At 37.9% G+C, this 11,638-nt stretch overlaps 1 long non-coding RNA gene across 3 annotated transcripts in view; it reads left to right on the forward strand.

Moving 5' to 3' along the window:
- Positions 1-11,638, forward strand: part of LOC110405199 — a 35,734-nt gene that overhangs the window by 14,582 nt on the left and 9,514 nt on the right. Inside the window, exon 4 of one of the 3 annotated variants that reach the window (XR_002442721.1) lies at positions 5,663-9,166. The exons of 1 other annotated variant lie outside the window; for it this stretch is intronic. This is a non-coding gene — a long non-coding RNA (uncharacterized LOC110405199). Of the gene's footprint in view, positions 1-5,662; positions 9,167-11,638 lie in introns of those variants that run through there. One more of the 3 variants, XR_002442722.1, reaches the window with a different exon arrangement.

The following is an 11,638-nucleotide window of genomic DNA, read 5'->3' on the forward strand; positions in this document are numbered from 1 at the left end:
GATTCTATGATTCTCTTCTCATCTGTTCTAAACAAAACAAAGCTTAAATCACCATGGTATTGCAGTAGGCTAGAAATGTGTAGCCAGTTGAAAGGTACTCATGTTTTAAAACTGCTGTAACTTGCCTGAAGTGAACTTGCCATATTGCTATTATACAGTCAGGGTAAATAAGTAAGAAGATTCTATACTCAAAGGCAAAGAGGAGGTTTTTTGTACTCCCTGAATCAATGCTTTCCAGCTCTAGTTAAAAGCTGAAACTGGATCAAGTGCATGTATTCTTGCTTAGTAATTTACAATCTTTCTAGTAGTTCCAGTTCAAGGAATGTTGATGTCCTGTCCTCCCTCAACCTCCTGGACACTCTAGATAAGCAAGTTAAAAGAGGTCTGTTGGTATGTACCTCACCTAAATAATTCAGTTTCACAGACAAATCAAATTAATAGCTAGCAAAGAGAGACCCAAAGAGAAATGATTTTAAGAGTCTGAATTTTTCAGTGAATGGCAGGTACAATAAACAGTGATGACTGAACTGTATCCAGACAGTTTATAAATGGAGAAGTCATCATTGGTAACATGTCACAAGAATGTAAACACAAGATTTATTTGAGGAACATTTAATTAAACTGGAAGGTAATGGAAGATGCAGCTTTCAGCTCTTCTATTACGGAAAGTACTCCATGGCTTAGATGAGTTATTACTGGGGAGAAAAAATGGCTTCATGTTTTTCCAGGACACAATATGAAAGTGCTATATAACATTTGAAAGTGGCACAGATTACAGTGATATGACCTTCAGAATTTTTGTTATGCTGAGTGAATTTTTAAACTGTACTTCCAAAACCAATATATTCTGGTGGCCTGTTTGAAGATTTTGAGGTACTGTAGCTTAAAAAACATGTTTGATAAATTCAAAAAAATTCAGCAGTGGAACAATAGGATATAACCTGTCACCTTGTGTCAGTGTGTGTTTTGTGATTGACAGGCAGTTCTTGGTAGGTGTGACACTTTCTTAATATACTCTGTTGTGTCATTGTATGTTGTCTGTTAAAGTACTGTTATGGTTCCCTAGAAACACTGGTCATATTTTTTCTCCTCTGTTTTGTTTTTTGTTTTTAATGAAGATAACATGGATGAATGTGCTGCTTGCCAACTAGAGATTTATTGTGCTACATATTCCTGATGTTGGGCAGTTATGTGTTTTGTATTCTGTAGATGTTGCCATGCATTTTTCAGAGGCATCGTTTTTAAAAACAGTGGTGACTGGAAGTTAATTAAGCATGACCTTCAAGTTTACATAGCAGTTGGGTGCTGTGAAGTGATTGAATGTTGGTTTTCTTCGTGGACTGAACTGTAATTTTTTTTTTCCAGCTGAAATCTCCGACGGTTGTGTTGCACAGTGAGCACTGCTGATCCTTACTTTAGGAACATTTTGCTTATTTAAAAAAATGCTGTTCTGCACACTGACTTCAAAAACTCTTCAAAAACAGTTCTCTCTATTTTACATTACATAGTAATTCATATATTCTTTCCAGTTCCTTGATTGTCACTATATTTTCCAGTAAGCTGAGCGATATGGACTTTATTCATGAAACATCTCTGCTGCTTTTGACCTAAGTCATTCCTCCCATTTAGTATGGTAACCCTGGACATAAAATTAAGGCTGGCCAAAGAAGACAGTTAGTGAAAGAGAATGCATCTTGACATGACAATCTTTTGTTTGGGGCTGGGGAAATATGACAGAAGTTGGTAACATTTGGATAGACTGCAGCATTTGAAAAAATAAGTGGAGTATACTAAATTAGATGAAAGTGTTTAGCAGTAGTTGTAATTCAAAGCTAGATTTTTTTATTGTGTGCAGCATGAGCATTTTTGCTCAAGCAGTTACCAATTTTCAGGAGACTTCTGGCTGAGGATACTGAAACGTAGAAGCAAAGTTTGTGTCCTGTTTCAAATATGAAAGAATGGAGACCTAATATGAAGAAAGAGTTGAACTTCTTGTAGATGCTGTCTTCTTTTTATCCATTGATATAAATTATTATCATCCTTCTTACACTTAAGTGAAATGTGAGAAAATAAACTACATAATAATGTCTTACAATAAGTTCCTGGAAATGAGAGGTTATAGGGTAATTCAAAATGGGGTGTGTATTTTATGAATGTATGTCGTGAAATACCCTTTAAATGAGAAGTTAACTAAAGCGATATAGCTTAGGGTCTTTAGGAAAAGAGTGTTTTGAAAGGGGGAGAATATGAAGATTTTTCATTAATTCAGGCCATCTTTTTTATTTTTGAATACTGGGACATGTAATATTTGTAGCAGAGACCTCATCATATTGTAATCATTTGCCTTGTTCTCTTACAATTATTCTTAAGTCTTTTGCAGTAGAAATATCTGCTGCCAAGAATCCACTTACATTGTGACAGTTGAGCTTTTCAAGGTACACAAAATAAAGCAAAGAAACTTTAATTTGGACAGAAGGAAAAATTTGGTCTTGGGAACAGCTTATTGCTTAGTTCTAGGACATCAGAAAGTTTCTTGATCACTTCCTTTGACAAAACAGTAGCGTGTAGGTGGGCTGCCCTATGGAATGTCTTGGAATCAGACATTCAGTTCTCTGACACAAAGCATTGCACTCTAATCTGTCCTGGTGCATGATGTCATGGACAGAAGGGAGATAGGATCCCACATCTGCATTTGTGTCTTTGCCTCCCCCAGGAATGTCAGAATTCTGTTGTGGAAGACATATTGTCCAGATCATTTTTCCCCACTATGGAAAAAGGGACATCTTCAGGTCTCCCTTTGTTCTGAAGGAAACTGCTTCTGAGATGATCAGAAGTTTAATAGCCTCTGATAGGCCTATTCTTATATACTTTTGCTTTTAAAGTTTGTTATTTCTCATCTCTGCTTATAATTCCTGAGTTCATTTTTAGTTCTGATTCTTTTGTATTCTGTATTATCCCTGATAATGTGTTTCTCAATGCGCTATAATGTTTCCTGATGTTGTGTTTCCAGACTAAACAGGAATAATGAACATTCCATGTTACTGCTGTTTTCTGCCCTATAGACACTACTTTCATTTAGCCCTTTGCAGATGTTTACTTATGAATAATAAGTATAATAATATAATAAATTAATAATATCTATAATAAATATAAATAATAAAATATAATAAATATAATAATAAATATAATGTTTACACTTATGTCAGATTACATTACCAGAGAGCTGCAGTACTGGTCCTTGCTAGTTGGTTATGGAATAATATGGATAAATGTAAACATGCTTCTTTTGATACTCTCATCTTATAGATCTGTTTGTCTCTTATTTTATTTTAGTTTAAGTAAACCTTTTCAGAAGAAACATTTGGCTTCTGTTCATAGCATATACTCCACTGTGCAGGTAATTTGTAATGTAACACCTATGTGCTACCTACCTGAACAGCAAAGATAAAATTAAATACAGTAACAATAATTTCCTGATTGTATCATTACCTAATCATTACACGATTAGGTAAGAAATACTGCAACTTTTCCTAGAAAAATGTACAGAATTAGAAGTGTTTAAAATTTTGTCATGAAAAGCATGTGCTGCTATATACATGTGTATAGGTGTGTGAAATGTCATACCGGTTATGAGAGTTGTCATTTGAGTATTTTACACTTGCTGATTTCAATATTGGTTTGTGTTTTTTGGAGAGGTTACAAATTCAGGGTGAAAACAGTCAGTCCAGTGTGACTGACAGGTTCTTGATTAGCGAAGCCTAGGACTGAAATTTCAAAAAAGGCTGGATCTGCTGTTGGCAGAATGAACACAGCTGAGTTTTACAGAATGGATGGAAGGATGCTTTTCTGTTGCTCTTGCTTAAGATAACTGTGAAAATAGTACTGTTAATACATACTGGAAATGCAGTAGGATTTTAATAGAAGTATATGCAGCTTCTCCAGACTGTAAGCTGCCAAATCCCTTTGGGAAAGCTTCTGCCTTTGTCTGACATCTTGTTTAGCACTGATAACACTAGAGAGTCCAATTAGAGTATTTCAAGAAGACATCCTCATACAAGACTACATTGATTGTCCGCTAATGTGTATTGAATTTTAGCTAAATACAGCCTCGGGTGCTGTGCTGGAAAGCAGAAGAGCTTGCTGTCCAAGCTCTTAATTCCTTTTATATTGATTTGGCTACTAATGATATAACCTTCTACTCTAATTAACTGACATCTGCATTAGGCTGAACAAGAGCCCTCTGCTTGAAGCTGTCCACTTGTTTGTGTTATGAAATGTGTCCTCCTTTTATGTTTGATTTTGTCCAGATTAGCTAATTCTGTGCAAAATAGATAATCTAAGCAATGACTTTACTCTTAAATAACTTGTAAAGCAAGTTTGTCTTTCTGCTGTCAGCATTCCTACCTACGTGCCCAGGGCTTATGTTGCTGGTGTGTCTGGCTAGGGCTGGTTCACTGACTGGATGCCTTTCTAATCCTACTTAATGGATTATTTGTCCCTTTTACGGATTTGAGGCCAGGTGAAAATTCAAATAAAGGTGGAGGAGGAAGACCTGAAGATGAGTGAGTCATTTTCTGTGTTAGAGAGCATTAAATATTCATCAGATGTAAATGACATTTAGCTAAAGTTGAACAAATATATTGGAAGATATTTGAAGATACATGGGATTTTGATTTAGGAAAGTACAGCAATATACTAAAATCACTATGCAAGCATAGTATAGCAATTGCAATATATGCTTGGCTGATACTGGACAGACTGAATTCTGAAGCCAGCTTGCAGTCGTACCCAGCACAAGGGGACTGAGCACTGGGGAGGAAGAGGCAGTCCTGTGGAGAGTTGATGCAGTCTCCAGCTAGAAGCCCAGCCTCTCTGCTGGGAATGACAACACTGGGTAGAAATAACTCTGAAGCCTAAAATGAGCACATCGCAGAGCAACTGATTCAAACCCACACTTCAGTTTGCGTTTGCTCCCAGAGTGTTTACTCTGTAGTTCATATGCGGAGGGAGGGATCTTTTCATCCTTCTCTCCTCCCTCAAGCATCTGGCCTTATTCAAGAGCTGAGAACAGAAGAATACAATAAAGGTGTTTCATTGGCAAGGGGATTTTCTATTCCTTCAGGAAGCTTTGCCTCTTCTACTAGGAAAGTCATCTGACATGCAAGAAAGTCTTGACGCATTAAAGGCACTTTACTTGATGCTGCTTCTACTTCAGTGGAGTTTGTTTCTGAGGAATATCAAACATCAGCCATAACTTGTTGCAGACGGTTTTGTAACCTTTGGCAGGACATGTTCCTCAGTTAGCTAAGTTCTGTGATAGCAGGATGTGAGATGATTGAGCTTAGTTTTAAATGTTGTGTTTGTGTTTGTTTACAACATATCAGATTATCTAAGATTCATTCATCTTAAAAGTAGAACTGAATTATATTAGCAAGTGTGCAGACCATTTTTACTTGTGTCTGAGTCATTGCTGATTGAGGACTTTATCAGAACTGAAATGTACAAGACATTAAAACAGTGTGTTAGATTAAGTCTTGGAAATGCTATGTCTTAACTTAAGCGAAAGGCTTCTGAATTTAAAAATTCATGCTTAAAAGTCTGAATTGAAACACGGGCTTTGGTAGATTACTGAGTAATGCTGTACTATCATTAATTATTACAGGATTTCTGATGAGATCTGCTAACTAGCTGAGATCCGTGCCTGATTTACCAGATGGAAGATTTAACTTGGTGCTGCTTGAGAACAGGGGCCAGTCTTGAGCTTCTAGTGTTAGCATTTCAGTCCTGTAAGAGGGAATCTATGTCCTATGTGGTATGAATGCAGCTGAGATTTTACTGACAACATTCTAGAAAGTCCCTACAATAACAAGTCATAATCTCTCTGCCTCAGGGCCTTTCTTTGTTTAAAATAAGTATAAAACTTGCATCTGCACCATGATTTGCAGTTCCTTTTTGAAATATGCATATTAAGAATGAAGTGTTCGGCTCACTAAGAGTGTGCTTGTGATGTGACACCACTGGAGCTCCAAGCTGGATGTAGAATAGCAACAGGTCATGTAGTGTATTTGCAGACCTAGACTATTTGTGCAATAAAGATCTTGTACAAGATGGGATTGAAGATGAGAAATCTCTTAATAGGTTCTGCAAGAACTTTCATAAAATAACCGTGTTTTATGATTTGAAATTATGGGAGTGAAATCCAAAGAGTTTAAAGCTGGAAGAATTAGCTACTAATCTTACATTTCTACAAAATGACTGAACGATTTCTGTTTTATAGCCCTGAAGACATAATGGAGCCCTGGGGATTTCTGACACAACAGGCTCTGAGAGCTGCTAGCACTTAGCAAAATTGACTTCAGTTTAGCAAAATTGACTTCAGTTTACCAAAAAAAAAAAAAAAAAAGAAAGAAAGAAAGAAAGAAAAAAGCTGTTTGGGAGGCTGCAGGGCAAGTAACTGTATAAATGGTTAAAGAAATTTCAGCTCCTAGAGGAGGGTCTCAGTGACCTGTAATGTCAGTATGTAATGGGCAAACATAAATGGAAGGGAACATAATTTAAGTGCTAGAATGGTGGGAAAAAAAGCGAAAATGAGGAGAGTAGAAAAAGTAAGTGCAGTGGCACTTTGCTTACCTTTTATTAAAACATTTCTTTAACATAGTGTATATGAATCTGCAAGCACAATACAGACTATGGCATTAGAGTTAAGAGAACAGAATTACGCTGTGTGCATGATCTGCAATATTTACATGCTCTGCTACAGGGAAACATTTACCCATATTCAGACTCATGTTCCAGGGACTTTTGAGTCGTTTTCCTGAAGTCCTAGGTAAAAGGCAGCACTGAATTATAACCGATACCCCATGGTTCTCCAAGTACATAGCCCTTCTTGTATAGCCCTGGGAAAAATCTCAGGTGATTCTACACTACCATGTAGATTTGAAGTCCTCTTGGTTTGTCATTTTCATAGGGGTAAATACATTACATTATGTTCAGCTTACAACCAATGCTAGATGTTTTAATAAGCAGGGGCATAAGGGAGATAATCACCTTTTTGGTAGTTCCACAAAAATGCCCAATATTATAAGAACGAAGTCAGAAAAATTAAAATGGAACAAACATTGAGGAAAACAGTTTTGAAAACTCTCAGTTTTCTTTGTGTGGAGATTTAAGAATGCAAGGAACCATCTGTGTCACCAAATCCAATCTCCTGTTGTCACAGTCAGAACCTCATACATATAATTTATCACATACTTGTTTTTCTGAGGGTAAATGTGCTACAATTTATGTCTCACAATAAATGTTTTTATTTCAGTGGGACTTAAATTAGTCACTTGTTGATGCCAAGGGAATTTATCTGCAATAGCAACTCCAGCATTATAAAACAGCCTGCAGCTTTTTCTAGCTGAATATGTCATTGTAAACCAACAAATTTTAATCTTGGCTCTCTGAATGTGTTGCCATGCATATTCCTCCATGACCAAATGCCAGAAAGTTAGGAGTAGGAATAGATATGATTTTGAACAAGGAGCAGTTGAAAAATACTTCTGTTTTCTTTTTCTGTGTAGTATACTGGAAGGAGTATAGTGGAGGGAATATGCTAACATCTCTAACTTAGTTTTTAATGTGAATATGAATAATCTCTTGGCTCAGCGTGGAATGCTAGATGACTGTGGCAGGAGGAAGAAAGCTGAAGCCTCATGCAGTAGTCTAGTATTAAAGTGTTAGGGCTTGTACTTTCTTCAAGGGGATTATATATGCAACAGAGTATATATGTGTGTGTTGTATAACAAAGGTGGAATAAAAAAAATAGGTAAATAGTTCCAGCTGCTCTAACCCTTTAGTAGTTTTACAGAATTTTGTTTTTTTATTTTGCTCAGAGGCTGCTGAGATATAATTCAATTGAAGACTAATTTACTAATTAATTACAATTCAGCCAGATAATCAATAGAGCATTTCTCAGTCTTCTTTCTACGTGCAGAGATAACTGTAATCTTTTCCTGCATTCTCATGAAGCTCGTTAGCAATTGTTGTTTTAAATTCCTTCTAGAGGTTCCAGCCTACATCTCTCAGCTCTTCAAACATCTAATTGTGTGAACTTGGTAAAACAAAGTCAAAGATGATTATCTGTATCAGGATATGTGAATGCTGCTTAATAAAATTTGTCATCTGATGGGGAGAGGGGAACAGCTGCCAAAGGTCATGCCTTTCAGGAAAACAGGTGGGACCAATACGAAGAAAATATGAGCCAAAAATCACACAGAGAGTTATAATCTACTAGCTTAATGGCTGCCTTGTTCTGCCCAAAGGTAAAGAGCTAGCTATCAGCCCCATTTATCAGGTACACCGCTTTGGTATAAACTTGTTTAAAATGGAGTAGAGCCCCTTTTTCATCTTAATTAGACAATAACTCATTGATTCCAAGTGGGCCTTCTTTTTCTAATTATTTAGTACATAATATAATGTCATTAAACATCTTTGAGTGGACAGGATTGCTCTAAAAGCTTTAGCTCCAGAGCTCCAATATTAGGCTTTTGGCAATCATCCCTGTGTGTGAAAAGCAGTCAGTTTGTTTACCAGGAATTTAGATTCACATTACTGGGGGAATTAGCAGTGAGCTATTAGTCTGATACAAGCACTTAACGATTGCTGATCATCTCCTCCTAGCTTGCACATAATGGAGGTGATCAGCTGTAAATGGAAAGTATGTGGGGCTATTTTCATGAAGGCACTTGGAGAAAGTGCTGTATCCCGTGACCTCTGCTAACCCTACGGTTTGCAAGAAATCCAAACACCAAATCACTTCCTGGAGTGGAACTAATCAGCCATAAGAAGAGCTTCCATTAGAGGCAAAACCAAGCTCAAACGGCCCTCCCTCATCTGAAAAAAGGTTCAGCCACAAAGTCCCTGAGGTAGGTGATTAGCCCCTGATCATATTTACCAGTATGCATTTTGATGGAGGAAGCAACTGTAGGGCAGCAGCTGGTTCTCATTCCGTAGCAGTACTGAATGACCGTATCACGCTTAGTACCACCCGTTGGCTTCTTGCTTCGCTGTTGTCCTCAAAAGCTTTGTCTGGGACATCCCAAAGATTGATTGGAGAGTTTTCTCTCATGTTCCTGTGTAATCATAGAATCATAGAATGGCCTGGGTTGAAAAGGACCTTAAAGATCACCGAGTTTCAACCCCCCTGCTGAGTGCAGGGTCACCAACCACTAGACCAGGCTGCCCAGAGCCACGTCCAGTCTGGCCTTGAATGCCTCCAGGGACAGGGCATCCACAACCTCTCTGGGCAATCACCCTTTGAGTGAAAAACTTCCTCCTAATATCAAACCTAAATCTCCCCTGTCTTAGTTTAAAACCATTCCCCCTTGTCCTATAACTATCAACCCGTGTAAACAGTCATCCCCCCTCCTGTTCACATGCTCCCTTCACGTGTTAGAAGGCCATAATGAGGTCTCCCCAGAGCCTTCTCTTCTACAAGCTCGACAAATCCAGTTCCCTCAACCTTTCTTCATAGGAGACGTGCTGCAGCCCTCTGATCGTCTTAGTGGCCCTCCTCTGGACCCATTCTAAGAGCTCTACAGGTAATGTTACCTTACATTTTAGCAAAGTAACTTTTTATGTTTTATTGAAAAAGATACCTTTGTTCTTTGTGGCCACTGAACCTGTAGTGTTGTCTTGTAAATGTGAAGTCGCCATATACTGTCAGCAGGTTTTGAGAGGCATGCCAGGGTTCTGCAGCCAAGCATTACTGTTTGAAGTAACACTTAGTTTTTTCCATATCTGTGATACAGATTGTGCCCCCTTTAGAAAGAACACCACAGCTACATGATCATTCCTGAAACATAAGCATTTGCTGCGGGAAGTGGGAATGATTTTAATGAGGTAAGGCCATAGGGGATTTGGAATTCAATGCTTATTTCTTGCATCACCTTGCTTGTGACCTTTGGCAGGAAATGTCTGTCAGTTCTCTCACTTGTCAGAAAAGATCAACTCATAGCAACTGAGCTTGCTGCTTGAGAAGATCTATGTTAATGCTCTCTGTAAATGCTATGTTAGATCATGGTAAGAAATCTACAGCCATTTCAGGTTTCTAGATGCCACGTCTGAAGTCTGACAATGATCCCTGTATAAGTTGCTGTTGACATTACTTTGTAAGAGATTTCTTTCCCATAATGCCTCCAGCAGGAGGACACGAACAGTGCAGTTTCTACTAAATGCACAGGAAGGCACGGAAGACTTCTAAAACTGCAAGATAAATTTTATTAGCGAGTTTTGGTATTATTTTACACTCTAAAAATTAATTTACATTACAACAAGTAGAAGATTTCTTCCTTTTGTATGCTTGCTGAGATCTCAATGTTAAGACTGTCAGAACAGAGCATTTCTATTACATTATTTTGGAATTTAGAGCAAAAGTGCCTGCAGGATGTTGTATACCAGTTTCTAGTGAATAAACACTGAGGTTTTTATGTTTTATTCTTGTATTTTGTAAATTGCCTTGCAGTACAGATAGTAGGAACTGTTCTGAAAGGACTGTGGTGCTAGCAGAAATGGACAGTTACTGACATGACATTATTTAGTAGTAGTTGTGCATGCATGTATGTTGTCACATTGAGCAGCTCTGGTATCTGGAGGTTAGGTGTTACAAAAACCTAAATGAAAATGGATTTTTATACACATCAGAGCGAGTACCTGCCAGTGCAGGTGTATTTAGAGGTGCATCTTGCTTCCAGTTATTGATGAACAATTGTAAGAGGCAGCTGTATATATATAAAAGTGCATATGAACATGGAAAAGGGATATTTGAAGAAAATATTGTGTTTTGTTTAATTTCTGTCTAGAGCAGGATCTTGTCAGACAGTAAAGCATTTTCCTGTGTAATCCAGGACATGACTAGAGGCTGCAATTGCAATCAATAACCTTCTTAGTAGGGGTAAGGGACTAGAAGTCCACAGTGTGATGAATATGAACAACAAAATAATAATAGCTTTTCCCATGTCAACCTGACTTAGAGCACTAAAGTGTGGAAAGAGGAAAGCTCACAATGCAGATGAATAGAAGATGGATGCTGCTCAGGGAAAGCTATTCCATCTTTCTTATAAATGTTCACACTGATTTGTGGGATATTGTAAAGAACATCTTCCTCTTCCCTGTCATTCACAAGTCATCTCTGGAAATGATAGCACACACAGTACAGTTCTAGCCCCATCATATGGAGGATGGCCAAATGTCGATCTTGGAGCCCTATAATAACACAGGCTGTTTTCATTAAAGAGAGGTAGCAAACATGGAAACAGTGCCTCTTCAATCACATAGCCATGTTTCAGTAGACAGTGGGAAATAACAGCATTCCTACTCCTCAGTTAAGATCATAGAATCACCAAGGCTGGAAAGACCTCCAAAATCATCCATTCCAATCATCCACCTGCCTCCAATATTTCCTCTCTAAACCATGTCCCTTAGTACAACATCAAAACCTTTCTTGAACACTTCCAGAGATGGTGACTCAACTACTTCCCTGGGGAGCCCATTCCAGCACATGACCACCTTTTCAGAGAATAAATTTTTCCTAACATCCAGCCTGAACCTCCCCTGGCACAACTTGAGGCCATTCCCTCTAGACTTATCGCTAGTC

Source organism: Numida meleagris, chromosome 12 (assembly GCF_002078875.1).
Source record: "Numida meleagris isolate 19003 breed g44 Domestic line chromosome 12, NumMel1.0, whole genome shotgun sequence".
In the NCBI taxonomy this organism is placed as follows: domain Eukaryota; kingdom Metazoa; phylum Chordata; class Aves; order Galliformes; family Numididae; genus Numida; species Numida meleagris.